This window comes from Saimiri boliviensis, chromosome 5, assembly GCF_048565385.1.
Source record: "Saimiri boliviensis isolate mSaiBol1 chromosome 5, mSaiBol1.pri, whole genome shotgun sequence".
Taxonomy (NCBI): domain Eukaryota; kingdom Metazoa; phylum Chordata; class Mammalia; order Primates; family Cebidae; genus Saimiri; species Saimiri boliviensis.
Genome location: NC_133453.1, coordinates 105,166,167 through 105,176,093, shown reverse-complemented (window position 1 = coordinate 105,176,093; position 9,927 = coordinate 105,166,167). Strand labels below are relative to the sequence as shown.

General features: G+C 44.5%; 2 pseudogenes; both read right to left on the bottom strand.

The window, feature by feature from the left end:
• Window positions 1–4,344: 4,344 nt before the first annotated feature.
• LOC101033272 (ATP synthase F(0) complex subunit g, mitochondrial-like) lies at window positions 4,345–4,652 on the bottom strand (annotated as a pseudogene).
• A 179-nt stretch (window positions 4,653–4,831) lies between these two features.
• LOC120368117 (NADH dehydrogenase [ubiquinone] 1 alpha subcomplex subunit 1-like) lies at window positions 4,832–5,099 on the bottom strand (annotated as a pseudogene).
• Between the last annotated feature and the right edge of the window lie 4,828 nt (window positions 5,100–9,927).

Genomic DNA, 9,927 nt, shown 5'->3' with positions numbered 1-9,927 from the left:
TCAGGCTGGTCTTGAACCCCTGACCTCAGGTGATACACCTGCCTCAGCCTCCTGGACTCAAATGATCCTCCCACTTTGACCTCTCAAATTGTTGGCATTATAGGAGTGAGCCACTGCACCTGGCCTCTTCTGTTATTTTTCAACAGCTTTCTCATTTGAGTTACCCTTAGGTTGGCAGTCTAGAACTGATTTTTATGTGCAGTGTGAGGTAGGGTTTTAAATTTTATCAAAGAAATGCACATGGCTAATAAAATAAAAATAAATGAGTCTACTTTATTTCTTCTTTCTTTCTTTCTTTCTTTCTTTCTTTCTTTCTTTCTTCCTTTCTTTTTTTTTTTATAAACAGAGTCTTGCTCTGTTGCCAGGCACCAGGTTGTAGTGCAGTGACATGATCTCAGCTCACTGCAACCTCCACCTCCTGGGTTCAAGCAATTCTCCTGCCTCAGCCTCCCGAGTAGCTGTGACTACAGCTGCATGCCACCATGCCCAGCTAATATTAGTATTTTTAGTAGAGACAGGGTTTCACCATGTTGATGAGGATGGTCTTGATCTCTTGACCTCGTGATCTGCCCACCTTGGCCTCCCAAAGTGTTGGGATTACAGGCATAAGCCATCATGCCTGGCCTGAGTCTACTTTCTTAAGGAGACTTCTTTTTTAATAAGTATTTCTCCGTTATGAATATAGTAGCATCATTAGCTGGGGTCAGTGGCTCATACTTGTAATCCTAGAACTTTGGGAGGCTGAGGTGGGTAGATCATGAGGTCAGGAGTTCGAGACCAGCCTGGCTAACATAGTGGAATCCCATATCTACTAAAAATACAAAAATTAGCTGGGCATGGTGGTGCATGCCTGTAATCCCAGCTGCTTAGGAGGCTGAGGAAACAGAATTGCTTGAACCTTGGAGGCAGAGGTTGCAGAGAGCTGAGATAACGCCATTACACTCCTAGTCTGGGCAATGGAGTAAGACTCTGTCTAAAAACAAAACAAAACAAAAAACACCACAACAAAAAACAAACAACAAAAAAACTAAAAAAGAAAATAGTAGCATCTCATTACTGAAAACGTAGAAAGAATCAGGGAGGTTTGTTCAAGGAACTAACAAAAGTGGGTTTGTTTTTGTTTTCCAAGACAGGGTCTCACTTTGTCACCCAGGCTGGAGTGCATTGGTGCGATCTTAGCTTCACTATGACCTCGAACTCCTGGCTTCAAGCAATCCTCCCACCTCAGCCTCCCAAAGGGCTGGGATTACAGGTGTGAGCCACTGCACATGGCCACAAAGCCAAGTTTTAAATTCTGGTTCTGCCACTTAGTGACTGGGTAACCTTGGATGAGTGTCTGCCCTTGTGTTAGCCTCAGTGGCCTGATATCCGAAACTGATATTCAGTGCCTACCTTGCAAGTGCTCAGAAAGATACAGCATGTATGGGGTGGGGCACCAAGAAAGAGCTCCATACATAATAGCTGCAGTTATTTACAAAAGATTTCATTCAATCACTCAGTGGCTATTGAGAAGGTTTGCAGTATTTTTTCTTATACACAGGAACTGGGTTGAATCACAGTCATACACAGTCTGATGCTATTTTTACTGGACTCTTCTAAACATTCTTTGCTACTGGCTTATAATATTGCATTGTGTGGCTTACTTCACCCAGTCTGAGAGATGGCATTCATGGGGAAAAGCCAGGGCTTTGGAAGGGCTTTGGAGACACACCCTGCACTCTGTCCTTCACAGGCAACCAGAGGGGTCCTGTGAACATCTGAGTCAGATTACATCTCTCCCCCGCTCAGAGCCCTCCTGATCCTCTCACTCAGGGGAAAGCCAGAGACCTCCCCATGGCCCATGAGACCCCATGTGACCACCCACCACCTCTCTGTCCTTATCTCTCACTACTTGCCCTCACCCACAGCTGGTTCAGGCACGAAGCTTCTATGCTGTTCTTTGTTTTGTTTTTTGAGATGGAGTCTTCCTCTGTTGCCCAGGCTGGAGTGCAGTGGTGCAATCTCTGCTCACTGCAACCTCCACTTCCCAGGTTCAAGAAATTCTTCTGCCGCAGCCTGTGGAGTAGCTGGGACTACAGGTGCCTGCCACCACACCTGGCTAATTTTTATTTTATTAGAGGTGGGGTTTCACCATGTTGCCAAGTCTGGTCTTGAACAGCTGACCTCAAATGATCTGCCCAACCTGGCCTCCCAAAGTGCTGGGATTGCAGGTGTGAGCCACCTCACCCGGCCTCTACAGCATTCTTTGAACGTTTCAGTTACATCCCCAATTCAGGGCCTTCTCACTGCCTGTTCCTTCAACTTAGAACATTCTTCACCTGGGGAAGGGGACTTATAGCCCCTTCTCTCCTTCCTTCAGGCCTTACCCAGATGACACTTTCTCAGGGAGCCCTCCCCTTGACTAATATAAATTTACAATCTACCTCCACACAATACTTCCCACCCCCTAAGCCAAGGGTCTGCAAAAGTTTTTTGGTAAAGGGCAAGATATTAAATATTTTAAGATTTGCAAGCCACATAGCCTCCATCACAGCAACTGGATTCTGCCATCACACAAAAGCAGCTGTAGACTTTATGGGACCTAATAAGTGTGTGTGTTTTCCAGTAAAACTTTACAGAGACCAGGTGCAGTAGCTCATGCAAGCACTTTGGGAGGCCAAGGAAGGAGGATTGCTTGAGGCAAAGAATTTAAGGCCAACATGGCCAACATAGTGAGACCTCGTCTCTAAAAACCAAACAAACTTATAGACACTGAAATTTGAAATTAATATAATTATAACTTTCTTTTCTTTTTTTCTTTTCTGAGACAAAGTTTTCTTCTTGTTGCCCAGGTTGGAGTGCAGTGGCACCATCTCAGCTCACCTGCAACCTCTGCCTCCTGGGTTCATGCAGTTCTCCTGCCTCAGCCTCCCAAGTAGCTGGAATTACAGGCACCCACCACCACATCAGAATAATTTTTGCATTTTTAGTAGAGATGAGGTTTCACCATGTTGGCCAGGCTGGTCTCGAACTTCTGACCTCAGGTAATCTGTCTACCTTGGCCTCCCAAAGTGCTGGGATTATAGGTGTGAACCACCTTGCCTGGCCAAAATTTATATATTTTTCATATACCAGAAAATATTACTTTGTTTTTGGTTTTGTTTTCCAACCATTAAAAAATGTAAAAATCAACCAAACATGGTTGCTTATGCTTGTAATTCCAGTGCTCTAGAAAGCAGAGGCAAAGGGATCACTTGACTTCAGAAGTTTGAGAACACCCAGGGCAATACAGCAAGACTCCATCTCTTAAAATAATACTAAAAATAGCAGGGCATGGTGGTGCATGTGTGTAGTCCCAGCTACGTGGGAGGCTGAGGTGGGAGGACTATCTGAGCCTGGGAAGTTGAGGCTACGGTGAGCCATGATCACACCACTGCACTCCAGCCTGGTGACAGAGATAAGACCCTGTCTGGAAAAAAAAACAAAACAAACAAAAAAAAAAACACTAAAGTAAAAACCAGGCCAGGCATGGTGGCTCATGTCTGCAATCCCAGCACTTTGGGAGGCCAAAGCAGGCAGATCACTTGAGGTTAGGGGTTTGAGGCCAGCCTGGCCAACATGGTGAAACCACAACTCTACTAAAAATACAAAAGTTAGATGGTGGCAGGTGCCGGTAATCCCAGCTATTCAGGAGGCTTAGACAGGAGAATCCCTTGAACCTGGAAGATGGAGGTTGAAGTGAGCCGAGATCGTGCCACTGCAGTCCAGCCTGGGTGACAGGGACAGACTTCAACTCAAAACAAACAAACAAACAAACAAACAATAAAAACCATTCTTAGGTCGTAGGCTATACAAAAGCAAAGGACAGGCTGGATTTGGCCCCTGGGCTGAGGTTGCTGACCCATGCCCTAAGCTTACCCTGGCTAATATTTGTTTCATGGCATTCATCACTTTCTAACAGACTGTAATATTTACTTGTTTATTATAGCCCCTTGTTCATTATGTTAACAGTCTAGCACCCCACTGGAGCTGTCAGCCCTTGCTTCCTAACAGCCCCAGGAAGACAGGGATGTTGGCTGTCTGGCATATAGCAGATTTGCGGTAAGGATTTATTCAACCATTGAATACATGGATGAATCCTAATGACTACCGGAACCTGTACCCATTCTTGCTGCCCAACTAAGTACTGCATCCTAGAATTTGAGATTGGGAGGAGGAGGTGATCATAGAAGTATTTTCTTTTCTTTTCTTTCTTTCTTTTTTTTTTTTACAAACCTTATTTTATTCAAATTGCAGTCTGATAACACATGGTCCAACAACACTCAAATAATAAATCAAATATAACCAGATGTTAAAGATTGGTCTTCAGACATTATAGCCAATGATGCCATGCTTGCCTATGATCTCTCTGATATAAAACCACATCAGCACCTCAGTGGCCACCAAACCATTCAGCACAGCTCCCTCAACTGTGAGTTGTTTGAAGCTACCAGTCTGAGCACTCTTGACTAGTTTTTTCAGGCTCTGAATAGCTCTAGGGATCTCAGCAGGGGTGGGAGGAATCAGCTCAAACTTGGTGTAGTACCAAATATGGCCAACCGAGGCTTCAAATAAGTCACAGCAGCATTTACCAGCACCGTGGTCTTCACAAGGTTACGGAAAAATTGGGCCATGGTTCTGGGATGGAAAGTCCATTGCCCCAAACGGCTGGCTAAATGCTTTATTTCTTCTTTATTTTATTTTTATTAAGTACTACATAACATACCGCATGCTACATAACACACTGTTATCACCTAGCAGGGGTAAATGACCATAACTGAGTTATTTTTTCATCAATCAAGAAAATGTTTTCTTAATCAATGTTCTCCAAACCCTTTGACACATAGTAACGATCAACTCCAGAAATCAGCCTCTTTCCATCAAATTCCACTGATATGTAAAATAAGCAACTGATATGTAAAATAAAACTGATACGTAAAATATTTCCACTGATATATAAAATAAGCAACCCTTTTTTCCTTGCCCCCGTGAGTAAACCTGTGAATGTACTAAGGAGCCTGTCTTGGAATAAGCAAGCACACACCCATGGCGGTGGGTCTGGAAGGAATCTCAAACCACATCTCTGCCCCATTACCTAGGCCAAAACCCTATTTATGGGTCCTGCTCCCCTTCCTTTCCTTCCTTCCTTCCTTTCTTCTTTCCTTCCTTCCTTCCTGCTTGCTTGCTTTCTTTCTTTCTTTCTTTCTTTCTTTCTTTCTTTCTTTCTTTCTTTCTTTCTTTCTTTCCATTCTTTTTCTTTCACCCAGGCTGGAGTGCAATGGCACAATCATGGCTCACTGCCACCTCCATCTCCCTTTTATGGGGAACCATTTCCTTTCATCCCAAACTCTGCACTTCATGATCTCATTCTGACTGTGTATGATGTCACACATCAGGGAACCTGTGAGCCACCTGAGGTGACAGCATGCCCAGGTCACAGCTCACCTCTCGGGAGATGCTGCCCTGCTTCAAATTACAGCAGGAAGGAAGATTGACTCACCCTCTCCAATGGGGTGGCTTCCTGTGACAGACCCAGGACAGCCCACCCGAGGCTTCACCTCATAATCACGGCCACAGCCAGTTTGCTTGAGACTCACTGTGAGCCATGTGTGATTGCATGGATTTCTCACCACTTTGCATACTCCCATTTTCTATTGCAGAAGATGAACCTGAGGTTCAAAGAAATGAGCTCACTTACCTGACATCCCACCGTCAGTAAGAAGAAGAGCTGAGCCAGGTGTGGTAGCTCATGCCTGTAATCCCAAGACTTTGGGATACTGAGGCACGAGACCAGCCTGGCCAACATGGTGAAACTCCGTCTCTACTAAATATACAAAAATTAGTCAGACACAGTGGTGGATGCTTGTGTTCTCAGATACTCAGAAGGCTGAGGTAAAAGGATCACTTGAACCTGGGAGGTGGAAGTTGCAGTGAGCTGAGATTGCATCACTGCACTCCAGCCTGGGAGACAAAACAAGACTCTGTTTCCCAGAAAAAAAAAAAAAAGGCTGAGATTCATTCCCTTCTGCCTCCTTGGCCTTAACCACCAGGCCCCACCATCTCCAATTCTCCCCTCTGCCATCTCCTCCTCACTTTCAGGCCTCAAGTCCTGTGTCATCTCCCAGCACGTGTTTGTTTTTGTCTTTTAAAAAAAATTTTTTTTCAGATGGAGTTTCACTCTTGTTGCCCAGGCTGGAGTACAGTGTTGTGATCTCAGCTCACTGCAACTTCTACCTCCCGGGTTCAAGTGATTCTCCTGCCTCATCCTCCTGAGTAGCTGGGATTACAGGAGCATGCCACTACACCTGGCTAATCTGTGTATTTTTTAGTAGAGATGGGGTTTCACCATGTTGGCCGGGCTGGTCTTGACTTCTGACCTCAGATGATCCACCAGCCTCGGCCTCCCAAAGTGCTGGGATTACAGGTGTGAGCCACTGTGTCCAGCTGTCTTTTGTTTTTTAAGACAGAGTCTCTCTGTTGGCCAGGTTGTAGTGCAGTGGCATGACCACAGCTCACTACAGCCTCGAACTCCTGGACTCAAGTGATCTTCCCACCTCAACCTTCCTAGTAGCTGGAACTACAGGTTCATGCCACCACGCCCAGGTACATTTTTAAATTTTTTGTAGAGATAGAGTCTTGCTTTGTTGACCAGGCTGGTCTCAGACTCCTGAGCTGAAGGAGTTCACCTGCCTCAGCCTCACAAAGTGCTGGGATTACAGGCTTGAGCCACTGTGCCCAGCCTCCAAGCACAGCTGTATCATAGGGTGCATGTGACAGTTCAAGATCTAGAATTGAGGCCAGGGACAGACAAAACCCTCAAACAAACATGAGCTCTCCTAAATATTGGTCCAATGATTTGTTTTTATTTTATTTTATTTTTTGAGATGGAGTCTCACTCTGTCACCCAGGCTAGAATGCAGTGGTGTGATCTTGGCTCATTGCAAACTCTACTTCCTGGGCTCAAGCTACTCTTCCTGCCTCAGCCTTCCAAGTTGCTGGGATTACAGGCACATGCCACCACACCTGGCTAGTTATTTAAAAAAAATTTTTCAGTAGAGACAGGGTTTTATCAAGTTGGTCAGGCTGCTCTTGATCTCCTGATCTCAAGTGATCTGCCCACTTTGGCCTTCCAAAGTGCTGAGATTACAGGCTTGAGCCACGTGCCCAGCCCCAACTGTTTATTGTACTGTTGTTAAGTACACCATTTTCCACAGGAGTGTTGAAAGATTTTAAAGTCCTACAGGCATGTGCTCAGGAGGCTGAGGTGAGAGGATCACTTGATCCCAGGAGGTTGCAGTGAGCTGTGATCGTGCCACTGCACTCCAGCCTGGGCAACAGAGCAAGACCCTGTACCCCCCAAAAATATTGCCTTGGCCAAGTGTGGTGGCTCATGCCTGTCAGTCCAGCATTTTAGGAGGCCGAGGTGAGCAGATGAGTAGGTCAGGAGATCGAGACCATTCTGGCCAACATGGTGAAACCTCCTCTCTACTGAAAATACATGAATTAGCCTGGCGTGGTGGCATGTACCTTTAGTCCCAGTTACTCAGGAGGCTGAGGCAGGAGAATTGCTTGATCCCAGGAGGAAGAGGCTGCAGTGAGCTGAGATTGCATCACTGCACCCCAGCCTGGGTGACAGAGCAAGACTTTATCTACAAAAAAAAAATTGCCTTTTATTTATTGTTAACTGTGAAAAGTATGTCCTTGATTGGATTTCCTTGTATTCTTGGTTTGTTAAGAAAACTGGTTTGTTTTTATAGCAAAACTGTTAAGCCGCTCAAGTCTCCTGTTGAAGAATGGGAACACTGAAAAGTAGGGGCATTTATTTTTAGAGCAAAAAGACTGTTGGAAAACTTCTAAAAAACCTGCACCTGTTTCATGGGTGAGTTACTTAAGACATTAGCTTTATAGCCTCTATAAGTCTATCTTCTGTATAAGTTTTGTAATATTTAACACAGGCTTAATGGGAGCTGTTCTTTTGTCTTGTATTCAGATATTGCCAACTAAAGCAATAACCATCAAAACACACAAGAACTTGTCAATGCTAGCTGTAAGTTTTGAGTGTTTGTGGCTGTCGGAATGATTGACTTAATTGAGTGACTGCCATTAAGATTTTCCAAGGACTGACTTGTCCTAAATTTTTGTTGTACTACCAAAAAACAGATTCCTTATCAGAATTTGGAGTAGAATGTGATCTATATTGCAACAAGTAATTTTAAAAGAAAGCTACATTTATTTTAGAGTAGTGTTCCTAATATGTATTATCAATATCAACTTTGTGGATTACATTGGAAGAAGATTGAAATTGGGGCCTTGAATATTTATTTTTTAAGACCACCATGTTAAATATTGAAGTATAATTTGAGGGAGTTATAAAGTTACAAACATTGATCTGATTATTTTCAAAAATAACTGTGAACATATTGGAGGTGAGTCAAATTGAATTCATACAGTAACATGCATTCTTAAGTCCTAGTACTCAGCCTGGAGTAAAAATCCTGGGTACTAACTTTGAGAGGCATTAGTGTGTGTGTTGTCAAAGTTTCTGAAGACAGTTCACATAGCCTTATTAGCAGAAGTTTAAGAAATGGCTCTATCAAAGAAGCAATTACAGCTTTATTCAGAAATGTAAAGGTGAAATTTATGTACATGTCATAAGTAGTACCCACTTCCCTTTTTACCGTAGGGTGGAGAACTTAGGATTTAACTCTTTTTGAATATTATCTCTTAAATAAAACTTGTGTTAATGTAAACAAACCTAAAAAAATTGCCTTAAAAATGTCTTATTGGGCTGTGTGTAGTGGCTCACACCTGTAATCTGAGCATTTTGGGAGGCCAAAGTGGGCAGATCACTTGATCCCAGGAGTTTGATACCAGCCTAGCCAACATGGCGAAACCGCATCTTTACAAAAAATACAAAAATTAGCCAGGTGTCATGATGTGAGCCTGTGGTCCTAGCTATTCTGGAAGCTGAGGTAGGAGGATGACCTGAGCCTGGGAGGGAGGCAGAGGTTGCAGTGAGCCAAGATCTCACCACTACATGCCAGACTAGGTGACAGAGCGAGCCCCTGTCTGCAAATAAATAAATGAAAACCCACTGGAGAGCCAGGCCATCCATCTGTGTGAAGAAAGGGCAGCCTAGCTCCCCTTGTGTGAAGGATGAGCTGGGTCATATCAAGGACAAATCTGGTGGGAGCTTCCATGAGGGTCTACACAAACTCCTCCTCATGAGTTGAGTAGATGAGAACTGAGTTGAGTCCTACAGGGCACATGACTGACCACCAACCAGGGATCTGTCAGGCTGAGGCATGGGTCATGTTGTGCACAGTCAGCAGGAGTGTAGTCAGCCTTGTGTGTTCTCCCTTTAGGAGCAGCCCAGGCCTCCACAGGCTCTCAGGCAGGGACCAAGCAGCACAGTTACTAAAGGGAAATGAGTATATTCCTGGGTCCTTGGCAGGTCACGCAAGGAGAGCAGGATCTCGGCCACGGTCAGTGCAAGTCAAGTATAACCAGAAATGTGGGCCAGGTGTGGTGGCTCCCAGCACTTTGGGAGGCTGACGTGGGAGGATCCCTTGAGCACAGAAGTTCAAGAGCAGCTTACGTAATATAGTGAGATCCTGTCTCTGATAATAAAAGAGAAAGAAAGAGAGAAAGGAAGGAAGGAAGGAAGGAAAGAAGGAAGGAAGAAAGTAAGTAAAGAAGGAAAGAAGGAAAAAGAAACAAAGAAAACAGAGACAATGAGAAGGAGGGAGGAAGAAAAGAAAGAGGTTTATGTTCACCCAGCCATACTCTCCTCAACTTAAAAAGCAAAACAGAGGCTGGGCACAGAGGCTCACACCTGCAATCCCAGCACTTTGGAGGTCAAGGTGGGCAGATTGCTTGAGCTCAGGAGTTCAAGATCAGCCTGGGCTA